Source organism: Ictidomys tridecemlineatus, chromosome 9, assembly GCF_052094955.1.
Source record: "Ictidomys tridecemlineatus isolate mIctTri1 chromosome 9, mIctTri1.hap1, whole genome shotgun sequence".
In the NCBI taxonomy this organism is placed as follows: Eukaryota; Metazoa; Chordata; class Mammalia; order Rodentia; family Sciuridae; genus Ictidomys; species Ictidomys tridecemlineatus.
In genome coordinates this window covers 85,936,453-85,948,106 of record NC_135485.1, presented here as the reverse complement: position 1 = coordinate 85,948,106, position 11,654 = coordinate 85,936,453, and the positions used below count along the sequence as shown (strand labels likewise).

Genomic DNA, 11,654 nt, shown 5'->3' with positions numbered 1-11,654 from the left:
GTGGATAAGAGTGTATAAACTCTGAATGGTGTCATCTTTCAACAGTTTTTATCCCTAGGGGAGGTAAAGTATTTGTACCACACATAAGATAGGAAAAGTAAAAGATTAGCATCTTTTCTGTCTCCTATACTGGAATGTCTTTGTAAGCCTTCTGTCCCCGGTCTGTTGACTGCATTCCTCTATGTTCTATAGGTGTTTTCATATATTTGTTGACCATTTATATTTCTTCTTCTGTGCAGTGCCTGTTCAATTCCTCTGCACATTTATTAATTGGGTGATGTTGTTATATTAGTGTTAAGCTTTTTGAGTTTTTTATCTATCCTGGAATTTAATGCTGTTTCCCCCCTATTCTAGTGGCTCTCTTTTCATGTTCTTGGTTGTTTCTTTTGCAATGAAGAAACTTCTCAGTTTGATGCCATACCATTTATTGATAATTGATTTTACTTTTTGCTGAAGGGCCTGCCTTTCAGCATCAACTGTGGGGAGCTTGAGGGCACAGAGAAACCCCTCCAGAGATAGTTTCAGAGAATGGTGTCTGCTTTATTGTGTAGCAAAAATAGCTTTTATAGTGGGAATGTGCCTATTTACTGCTAACAGTCATGATAGGCCAGAGGTGATACACAACATCATATTACGGGAATCCTGACACCAAGAGTCTAGGAACTGCCACATAGGCTGACCTTGTACCATCAAGGGAATAACTTCTTGTCAAACGAGCAGGGAAATGGCGCTTGCCAGGGTTCTGACAATACTCTGTCCCAAAACAGTGTTGTACATTAGGACTGCCATGCTGCACAATGAGCAAGTAAGCATTCCCCCATGTAGATCCAAGGTCAGGCCCACCAATAACTTCTTTTGCTTTAGGGATCTTATTAAGAAGTCAGTTCCTAGAAGCTGCAGGAAAGTGAGGTGGGCTAACTGCCCCTTCTTAGCCCTATCTCCGGCGGGTAACAGCCCCTGGAGGCGGGTGCCCATTGGCTGGGCAGCGGGCCAATGAGGGGTGCAGGGTGAGAAGTGGGCCTCACAGGAGGGGGCCGGTGAGGGTTGTGTGCGGGTTCGAGAGCCAGGGGCAGGCAATGTAATGGCCTCTTCCCCACCCCACCCTCCCAGGCAGCGACCCGGGCGGCAGCGGTAGGGTGCAGGCTGAGGGAGCCTGGCCTAGACGCCCTCCCTCACTCTGTACCCCAGGAGCCCTATCTAGTCCAGGAGGGGCTGGGGGTGGGGTCCCCATGGAGCCTAAAGTAGCATTCCATGGAGGTGCGAATCGCTGCTGGAACTCACTGTCGACACCAGCAGCAGGTTGTCTGATGTATTCAACAGCGTGATGTTGACTGGCTCTACTTCCTTCTATGATTGCTACAAATCGCAGAATGAAGACAATATAGACCTAAGGCAGACCTACACTCCACTTTCTTCATCCACAGAATATGCAAGTTCTATAGATTCTTCACTTTTCTATGCACCATGGTCTACTTATGGAGATGATATTAAACAATCTTCTAATTCCCAGATCAATGTAAAGAACAGGATTCAAACCGAAAGAAATGACTATGGCAGTGAAACAGACTTATATGGACTTGTGTCTAACATTCTGGAAGAACAAGATAAGTGACAGCCATATTTTGCTGAAGGGACCTGCTCGACAAATTTAAAGTCAGTTTGGCCAATGAACACAAGCAGATTTGTAGATCACCATGATCTCTTGACAGAAACCAAAAGGCCAATAGATACAGCTATCTCTCAGCAAGCATTTTATAGTGGTGAATCTGTGTCAGCAGTGGAAAAGCAATACTTGCATAAAAGTAATCTCACACCACAACAAAAAATAGATGAACTTTATCATGGATTTACTGGATTGGACCTTGAAGAACAATGGATATACCCCTCAAGAAGTGATCATTCTGTTACAATATTCAGACAAATGATACAGCTAAGGCAACATTCCAAGAATATCCATTTATCAAAAACTGTTTTACACCACAAACTGGTCTGTCTGATATCATGAAAGAATCAGGAATTGATACTTACCCTTATGGAAGAGAGAAAATGTGTGCTAAAGGTCTTGAAGCACCATTACAACAAAAAAGAGCAGAGATATTTCTTTCCCTATTTAATAGATACAATGAAAATGCAGATTATTGTAGATACCCAGAATATACTCATCCTAACAAGGCTAAGCTTAATAAATGTTCAAATTTTAGTGTCCAGGATGGTAAAAATTTAGCCAATGGCACACCTGAAACACCAACTGTAGAAGCAGATGCCTGTACAAAGTTATTTCAGGTTAAACCAGCAAATCAGAAAAAAAAAATGGAGGAGACAATGCCTGACCAGCAGAATTTCACATTTCCGAAAACCACACCACATTTAACTGAAAAACAGTTTGCAAAGGAAGCAGCAGCATTCACAGCTGATTTTGGCTTAAAATCTGAGTATGGACTAAAACCTCACACAGCTTGTCCAGCTAATAATGATTTTGCTAATGTCACAGAAAAGCAACAATTTGCTAAGCGTGATCCCCCAAATTCTGAGTATTTTAAATCAGTGAATTTATTATCAAACTCAGCAACATCTTCAGGAGGTATCAATTTAAACAGACTAACTTGGATGAATATTCAAACAAAAAATAACACTCCTGTTCCTTATAGAAATCAAGGTAACTTGATGAAATTAAATAGTCATTTAAGTGCAGCTTCAAAAGGTTCTAACCATTCTTCAGATTTCCCCCAACTATCATCCACAAATTTAACCCCAAATAGCAATTTATTTCAGAAGTATTGCCAAGAAAACCCTTCAGCATTTTCTAGTTTTGATTTCAGTTACAATGGTGCAGAAAGAATTCAATCTGTCAATCACATGGAAGGACTGACAAAGACTGGAGAAGAAAATATCTTTGAATCGGTTACAGATAAAAAAATAAAGCAGCCAAATGGATTTTGTGATAATTATTCAGCTCAGCAGTATGGGATCATTGAAAATGTAAACAAACATAATTTTCAAGCCAAGCCCCAGAGTGGACATTATGATCCTGAGGAAGGTCCAAAGCATTTAGATGACTTATCTCAAAACACATATAAAGATCTATTGGAGTCACAGGGTCATTTTAATAGCCACCGACAAGGAAGTGGAGACAGCAATATTAATAGCCGTGTGAATTGCACACAGGCATCATGCTTTTCTAATAATTGTATGATGGGAGATTTAAGGCATAATCAGGGTTTTCAACAACTTGGTTCAAATGGTTTTCCCCTAAGATCCACCCACCCATTTGGCCATTCAGTTGTTCCTCTGTTGGATTCCTTTGATTTGTTTTCTTATGATGACTTAAGCCATTTATACCCTTATTTTAATGATATGATGTATGGTGATAATTCCTTTTCTGGTTTCGTGCCAACTTTTAGATTTCAAAGACCAATTAAAACTCGAAGTGGACCAGCCAGTGAACTTCATATTCATCTAGAAGAGTGATATGAACAATGGAAAGCATTAGAAAAGGAGAGGAAAAAGACTGAATTAGCTCTTGCCAAGAATTATCCAGGGAAAAAAGTATCCAGTACTAACAATACTCCAATTCCAAGGCTGACCTCCAACCCATCTAGAGTTGATCCCTTAATTGTGGATGAACTTCGAGAACAAGCCAGAGTTGTGACTTTACTAGGCAAAATGGAACATCTTCGAAGCGCTCCCCTTCATGCCAATATCTCTACTGCTCTTGATAGACACTTGGAATCCATTCACATTGTACAGTCACGTAGAAAGGATGAAATTGTTAATGCTTCAAATCGGCAACGGCAAGGAGTGCCTAGATGCCAAGATGAAAGAGATGTTTTTGCCCTTGCTTCAGAAATTAAGAGATGTGTATGGCTACTCGGAAAGCACGCACTACTCTATGGTGCGCACTGCAGATGACCTTGCCAAAAACAGCAAGTACGGCTGGTCAAGCAGATGTGGAAAAGGCTTTCCAAGATATAGTAAACTGTGAAGAAAAAGTTCATGAAAGCATAAATAGTAGCAATCCAATGAACCAGAGAGGTGAAATAAACAAACATTAAGGAAATGCCAGCAGAAGGAAGAATTAAAAAGCTGATAAGTAAATGTATCAAGACATGCTAAAATTTTTAATGAACTTGTCAAACTTTCAGCACGTTAATTTTCTTTCAGATTTAAAGTTAATACCTTAATGAAGTCTAACTTCTATTTAAAAAACTACTTGGAATGAATGAGAATACAGTTTAAGGAAAATTCAAAGGTAAAGTTGACTACTCTAGGAGTTCTGAGTAGTCAAAGATAACAAGTTTATTTAAGTAAATTATTTCCTAACAGCTAATATATTGCTTAATCCCATTCTGTAGTGCAGGTAAATGCAAATATGAAATTCTTCTAGGAGATAAGTTTCATTTAGTTCTGCCTTAGTTAGTATAATTCCAAATAATGAATCTTTAAATGACTGTAACCCAATTAAGGATACAGTCTAGTAACCAAGACAAGTTTTGATTGTGATATAAAAGTGTTTTCCTTACAAAACTGGATAATACCTGGGAAACAAAGGAAAACAGGGACAAACCCAATATTCATGTAAATTTAAAATAACTACCATATTTATAAATTTGAAATCTTAGTGTCTATATGGAGGGAAATGCATCTGATTCTCCTAAATTAGTGATAAAAGTGCCAGTGTAAAAACCATGCAAGTTACTGAATATAAAACCTGTTCAAATCATTCGTGTATATTCTTTAAAATTTAATTTTACTATCAATTATTAAATATTTCCAATTTTAAAGTATTTAAATTGAATCAAATCAAAACATTTCCTTTATCTGGATCTTTTAGACTTAATGCACAGTAACTAAAATAATGACTATTGTTTTAATACCCTTAGTTTGCTGTCTTTTATGAGGGTATCATAAAGTTCTAAAATGTATTTTTTTAAGGTTAATCTTTAACTAGTTTAGTTTGCAATTGGTTAGTGTATATTTTGTGTAGTTGTGTTCTTTAGTTTGCTTCTGTATTTTTTTTAAAAAGAGCATTTGAAAGGTTGGCTTTTTCTGTTTCTCATCACTTAATATCTTTATATGGAACCCAAGTAATTTAATCATTAATATGAATTGTTGGTATTATGTGACTCAGGAGATCTTGGGTTTTAACATTTCTACATGAGTTAAACTATAATATAATGTACTGATGAAATTTAATTGAAATATCCTTGACTAGAAACACTGATGTTTTAAATGTTGGTGTTTTCCTTCGTTTTAGAAATCCTGATATTTAAAAAAAAAAGAAAGTGTAATCACACCACATAAATTTTCTTTAGATAATGTGCAGAAGAAACTGATTGAGAATGCAGGAGTAACTGTAGGGAGAAACATTTTGATCACTGATATGCCTTAGAACTACCCAAATCAATTACATTGAAGGCAGTAAAATAAAACAGATCACCCCACCACAGTCACTGCACAGAAAGTGGTTAAGTTTGACATTAAGACATGTTGGATGTTCTGAAAACAAATATTGTACTGAATTTAGTCTCTCAGGAAGAAATAAATTACTTTGTTAAAAAAAAAAAAAGAAGTCAGTTCCTGACTGTTGCAATCTGTTTCTCCTGTTGGAGTTTTGGGCCTACATTTTCTTCTAGTGGTTGTGTGGATTCCGGTCTAATACCTAAGTTACTGATACAATTTGAGTTGAGTTTTGTGCATGGTGAGAGGATTAGGGTTCAATTTTATTCTGTTACATATGCATTTTCAATTTTCTCAGTATCAGTTGTTGAAGAGGCTATCTTTTTTCCAATGTACCATACTGGTACCTTTGTCTAGTATGAGGTAACTGTATTATGTGAGTTTGTCTGTATCTTCTGTTCCTTTGGTGCTCTTTCCTGTGTTCTTGCCAATATCATTTTTTAATAGCTCTGTAGTGTAACTTGAGGTTTGATATTGTGATGCCTTCTGCTTCATTTTTCTTGATAGGGATTGTTTTGGATATCTGGGTCTCTTGTTTATCCAAGTGAATTTCATGATTGCTTTTTCTATTTTCTGTTAATAATATCTTTGGGGTATTGAAGGGAATTGCATTGAATCTTCATAGCACTTTTACTAGTATGACCATTTTGACAATATTAATTCTGCCTATCCAAAAACATGGGAAGTCTTTCCAACTCCAGTGGTCTTTCTCAGTTTATTTCTTGAGGGTTTTGTAATTATCATTGTAGAGGTCTTTTACCTCTTTTGTTAAATATTTTCCAAGATTGTTTTATGCTATTTTGAATGGGATAGTTTTTCTAATTTCTCTTTTAGCTCATTCATAAATACAGTATAGAAACACAATTGATTTAAGTTTGTTACTTTTGTATCCTGCAATGTGATAAATTCATTTGAGTTCTAGAAGTTTTTTGGTAGACTTTTTTTTGGACTTCTAAATATAGAATCATGTCCTCTTCAAATGGAGCTAATTTTAGGCCTTCTTTTCGTATTTGTACCCCTTTAATCACAATAGTTTGCCAAATTGCTCTGGCTGCAGGTTAACAGACCTGATTTGTTCAGCTCTCTCTTCATCATTCATTAGTAAAGTTGGTGGTCTTGTGTTTTATTTCATTATGATCTGATAGATTACAGAATATTATCTCTACACTTTGTATTTGCTAAGAGTTGCTTTGTGTACTAATAGAAGTAGTGAAAGTAGGAATCCCTCTCTCATTTCAATTTTTAGAAAGAATGCTATAGTTCTCCGTTTAGAATTATGTTGGCCTTGGGTTTGTCATATATAGCTTTTACAGTGTTGAGGTATGATATTTCATTCCTATTGTTTTTAGTGTTTAAAGCATGAATGGTTATGGTATTTTGACAAAAATAGATGCTGCATCTATTTGGAAGATTATGTGTTCTCATCTCTGTGTCTATTCCTGTGATGGATTACATTTATTGATTTCCATTTGTTGAAACAATGTTGCATTCCTAGGATGAATCCCACTTGGTCATGGTGCACTATCTTTTTAATATGTTTTTGTATATCAGTATTTTATTGAGGAATTTTGAATCTATGTTCATTCAGGATATTAGTCTGAATTTTATTTTGTTGAGGTGTCTTTGTTTGGATTTGTTATCCGTGTGAAATAGGCTTCATTGAATGAGTTTGAAGAGTTTCCTACTTTTCTATTTCATGGGATAATTTGAGGAGGATTGGTATTGGTTCTTGTTTAAAGGTTTGTTAGCAATTGGCTGAGAATTCATCTGGTCCTGGGCTTTTCTTTGTTAGTAGGCTTGTGATGACTTTTTCATTCTCATTATTTGTAATTGATCTGTTTAAATTTTCTGTTTCCTTTTGGTTCAATTTGGGTAGCTTATGTCTCTAGGGATTTATTGATGTCTTTAAGATTTTCTAGCTTATTGGATTATAGTTTCTGTAAAATAGCTTCTAATTATCCTTATATTCAGTAGTATTTATGGTGATATTTCCAATTTCACCATAGATTTTGGTACTTTGTATTTTTCTCTCATAGTTAGCTTGGCTAAAGTTTATCAGTTGTTAATTTTTTCAAAGAACCAACATCTTGATTTTTTAAAAATTTTAAATCTTGATTTCTTTGATTTAATCTTTGATTTTTATTGTTTCCTGTCTTTTGTTGACTTTATTGTTTTTTTTTAATTTCCCCTAGGATCTTGAGATATAATGTTAGATTATTTACTCAGTAACTTTCTCTTCTTTTAATATATGGGCTCAATGCTCTACTTTTCTCTTAGGACTGCCATCATAGTGTCCCAAAGATTTTTATATGTTGTACAAGTATTCTCACTTACATTTAAATGTTCTTTTTATATTCAACCCTGATTTGCTTAGCTATCTATTCATTATCCAGTAGTGAATTTAGTCTCCTAGTTTTAGTTTTTATTTTTATCTTGTTGATTTTTAGTTTTATTCCATTATGATCTGATAGAGTGAAATGTATTAGCTCTATTTTTGGTATTTGGTAAATGTTGCTTTATGTACTAAAATATGGTATATTTTATAAAATGTTCCCCATGCAGCTAAGAAGAAAGTGCATTCAGTCATTGATTGTTGAACTATTCTATGTAATTCTGTTAAGTCTCAATTATTAATTATAATTTTAGTTCTGTACCTTTTATATGTAATTTTTATTTGTATGATCTGTCTAGTGATGAGAGAGGCATATTAAGTTCTCAATATTATTGTTTTGTGATATGTTTGTTTCTGGATATTGAGAAGAATTTATTTGATTACATAGATGCTCCATAGTTTGGATCATATATATTTACCATTGTTATTTCTTGTTTTTGTATTACTCTCTTAAGCAGTATGAAATGGCCCTTTTTATCTGTTCTGATTAACTTTTGCTTAAAGTCCACTATATCAGAAGTGACAATAGAAACAACTGTTTGTTTATGAGATCCATATTTAATGAGATGGGTTTTCTATCCTTTCACAGTACATCTATGGATGTCTATGCCTATGAGGTGAGTCTCTTGGAGGCAGCATATTGATAGGTTGTGGTTTTTGCCAGTGCATTTCTTTTGGTGAGATGATTCCATTAACACATTCAGTGTTATTATTGAGAGATGATTTTTATTTCCTATTGTTTTGATTTATTTCTAGTTTTCACATTTTAGATTTTACTTTAACTATTCTTTAGTTTTAGTTTTCCTCTCTGTTGATATATGTATGTATATATGTTTATATATACACATATATATTATTTTTCTTTACACAATATTTTATTAAGTATGTTTTGTAATGCCAACTTTCTAATCATGAATATTTTAAACTTATTTATTATAGAAGGTCTTACTTCATATTCAAATCTGAACAAATTTAGTATTTTTGGTGTAATCCATTTTTTTTCCAGAGCTTGGCATATATTATTTCAAGACCTCTAGCTTCTAGGGTCTTGGTTGAAAAATCAGCTGAGATCTATATTTATTTGCCTCTGAATATGACCAGTCATTTTTCTCTAGCAGGTTTTAAAATTCCATCTTTATACTGTATGTTAGGTGTTTTCACAATGTTGTGGCTAGGAGTGAGCCTATTGTGATTCTATATATTTGGAGTTCTATATACTTCCTGTGTTTGATTTTCCATTTCATTCTTAAGATTTTGGAAATTTCCTGTCATTTCATTGAAAAGATTGTTAATTTTTTGGTTTGAAATTCAGTGCCTTCATCTACCCTAATGAATCTTAAGTTTGTCCTTTGCATTTATTTATTTATTTATTTTTGAAAATTCTGTTTATGGTCTGGTAACATCTTTTCTCTATGATGAACTTTATTTTCAAGAATATGTACTACTTATTCATTACTTGAACATCTGCCCTTGAAGTCATCTACTCTTTTGATGATACTTTGCATTGAATTTTTAATTTGGTTTATTGATTCCTGCATTTGAGAATGTCTGATAGATTTTTCTTTACAACTTTTATTTTTTTATTGAATAGTCTTTTACTTTTTATGTCTTCTTGTGATTTCATTCCTTAAATCATCTTTTATCTGATAGATCAGTTGAACTATAAACTTTATGAATTTCTTTTCTGACATTTACTCTCCTGTGGTTTTTGTGGAATCTGCTGTTGAATCTTTCTGGTTTTTTTTTTGGGATGCTTTGTTCTCTTGCTTGTTCATTTTGTTTGTTTGTCTACTAATGCATATAAATGGGTCTGAAGCACCAGAGCTTCTAGTCTATGAATTTCTTGTGATCTTGTAGATATCTTGTGCCTCACAGATTAGGGGGGAGCCAAATAATTGCAAACAACTGTGTGTACAATGCATAGCACTAACTTGAACACTTTTTATTTTCACACAATGTTAATTGGCACAATAAACAAAAATGTATCAATATTTGTCAGTAAAAACAAAAGTATTCATGAATTATATCTTTCATAAAATCAAAGAATAGGCATTTCCTGTGGTTTCAATTGTATTACTTGTTGCTGTGGTGACGTCTGGGTTTTGTAAGCCAATTAGTGTTATGAAAAGTTAAGAATAGAGTTCATTAAGAGGAAAGAAGCAATGGGGATTTGTAGTTTCAAGATATGAATAGGGAAAATATAAAGGTGATATAGAATGTGTTGTTTATGAGGGGGAAGGAGGAAAAACTATGAAGTAAAAAATTAAAGAAAAAAGAGAGAATAATGGAATTTTACTATTAGTAAGAGAAAAGAGAGAAATAGAAACAAAGGGAAATAAAAGTTTTGAAACAGAATACAAAAATCAATTCAAATATGCTAATTGAAAACTTTAACCCTCAAAAACAGAGTAAGAAAAAATAACTGAGAATGCTAGAAATGAAAAAGCAGAAACAAATATGTACATGTACAAGTGTGTAAATGTCCATCATATATCCATCAGTACACACTGAAAAACTTAAAAAAAAAAACCACAGGAGTGTCACTAAGAGTATGTGCTTGTTGTCTTGTGAGTCTTTCCATCTCTCAGCTTCCCTTCTCCATGGAATGATATGGGGAGCTGTGAGAGGTGCTGTCAGTTTGCACCTCCAGAGTATAGGTTATGCTGGGTTTACAAGGTGTTCTCAGGGGAGGCATTAAGGTCTAGTCTTTGCCCATGGTGTTTTATTGCATGGAAAGTTAATGGGCATAAATGAATCAGTGAACCTCTTGGAGTACACTGCACTCTTCTCTCTAGGGCTACACTCATGAGAGGGGAAGCCAGTCCTTCACCAGTTTTGTTTCTCAAGGGTACTGTTCTTCCTGGCCTCCTGAGATTTTCCCCAAAGCACCAAGCTCCATCAGTCCTGCTCATTCAGATTTTTAAGACACTGCCACTGGTCCTGGGCACTGTTGTGTCAAGGGAAGAGAGGAAGGAAGGCTCTCTTCAGCTTCTCTGACTTGCATGTTGGAAAGGAAAAATGCTGTCCATGCCATAATTTTTTCTAATTTGCTAGGCTCAGTTTAAATCTTGTGACTGGTGTCTGCCAGAATCATGTATCTGTCTAAGTTCCACATGAATCTAAGTTCCCAGTTTGAATTGGTGCTGCTGTAGTGAAGATGTCCAAACACGTCTCCAGCTTCAGCTCCCCAAGAATAGCATACAGACTAGAGGTGACATTCATGCAGCAGTTTAATGAATAGAATAGCTCCTGGGTCTGACCAGAGCCAGCTTAACTCTCTTGTCCCATGTTCTGCATGCCAAGATTGTCTGCAGCATATTATTACTACTACTACTACTACTACTACTACTACTACTACTACTAGTAGTAGCAGTAGTAGTAGTAATAGTTTTAGGTGGACACGATATCTTTATTTCATTTTTATGTGGTGCTGAGGATTGAACCTAGTGCCTCATGCATGCTAGGTTTACATTCTACCACTGAGCCACAACCCTAGCCTTTTGTATGCAGCACTTTTTATTCTTTCTTGTCCTTGTGTACTGACTTCCCTCACTTCTATCAGAACCTAAGCTCCAGTTCTGTTTCTCATTTTTGTCTAATCCACCCTTAATTAGCCATTTTTCCAAGGTTCTCTTTCCAACATTGAATATCAGTAACATTCTTTTATGACTTACCTCACAGAGAAGTAGTTTTCTCACCCTCTAGGTCCCATGTAATGGAGCTGTGAGAAGAGTCACTTCCTGCTAATCCACCATTGTGTCACTTCCTGCTAATCCACCATTGTTTGACACTGTTATCTTTATGT

General features: G+C 35.0%; 1 pseudogene; it reads left to right on the top strand.

The window, feature by feature from the left end:
* The first annotated feature begins 724 nt into the window (after nucleotides 1-724).
* LOC144366469 (meiosis-specific coiled-coil domain-containing protein MEIOC pseudogene) lies at nucleotides 725-4,052 on the top strand (annotated as a pseudogene).
* The last annotated feature ends 7,602 nt before the right edge of the window (nucleotides 4,053-11,654 follow it).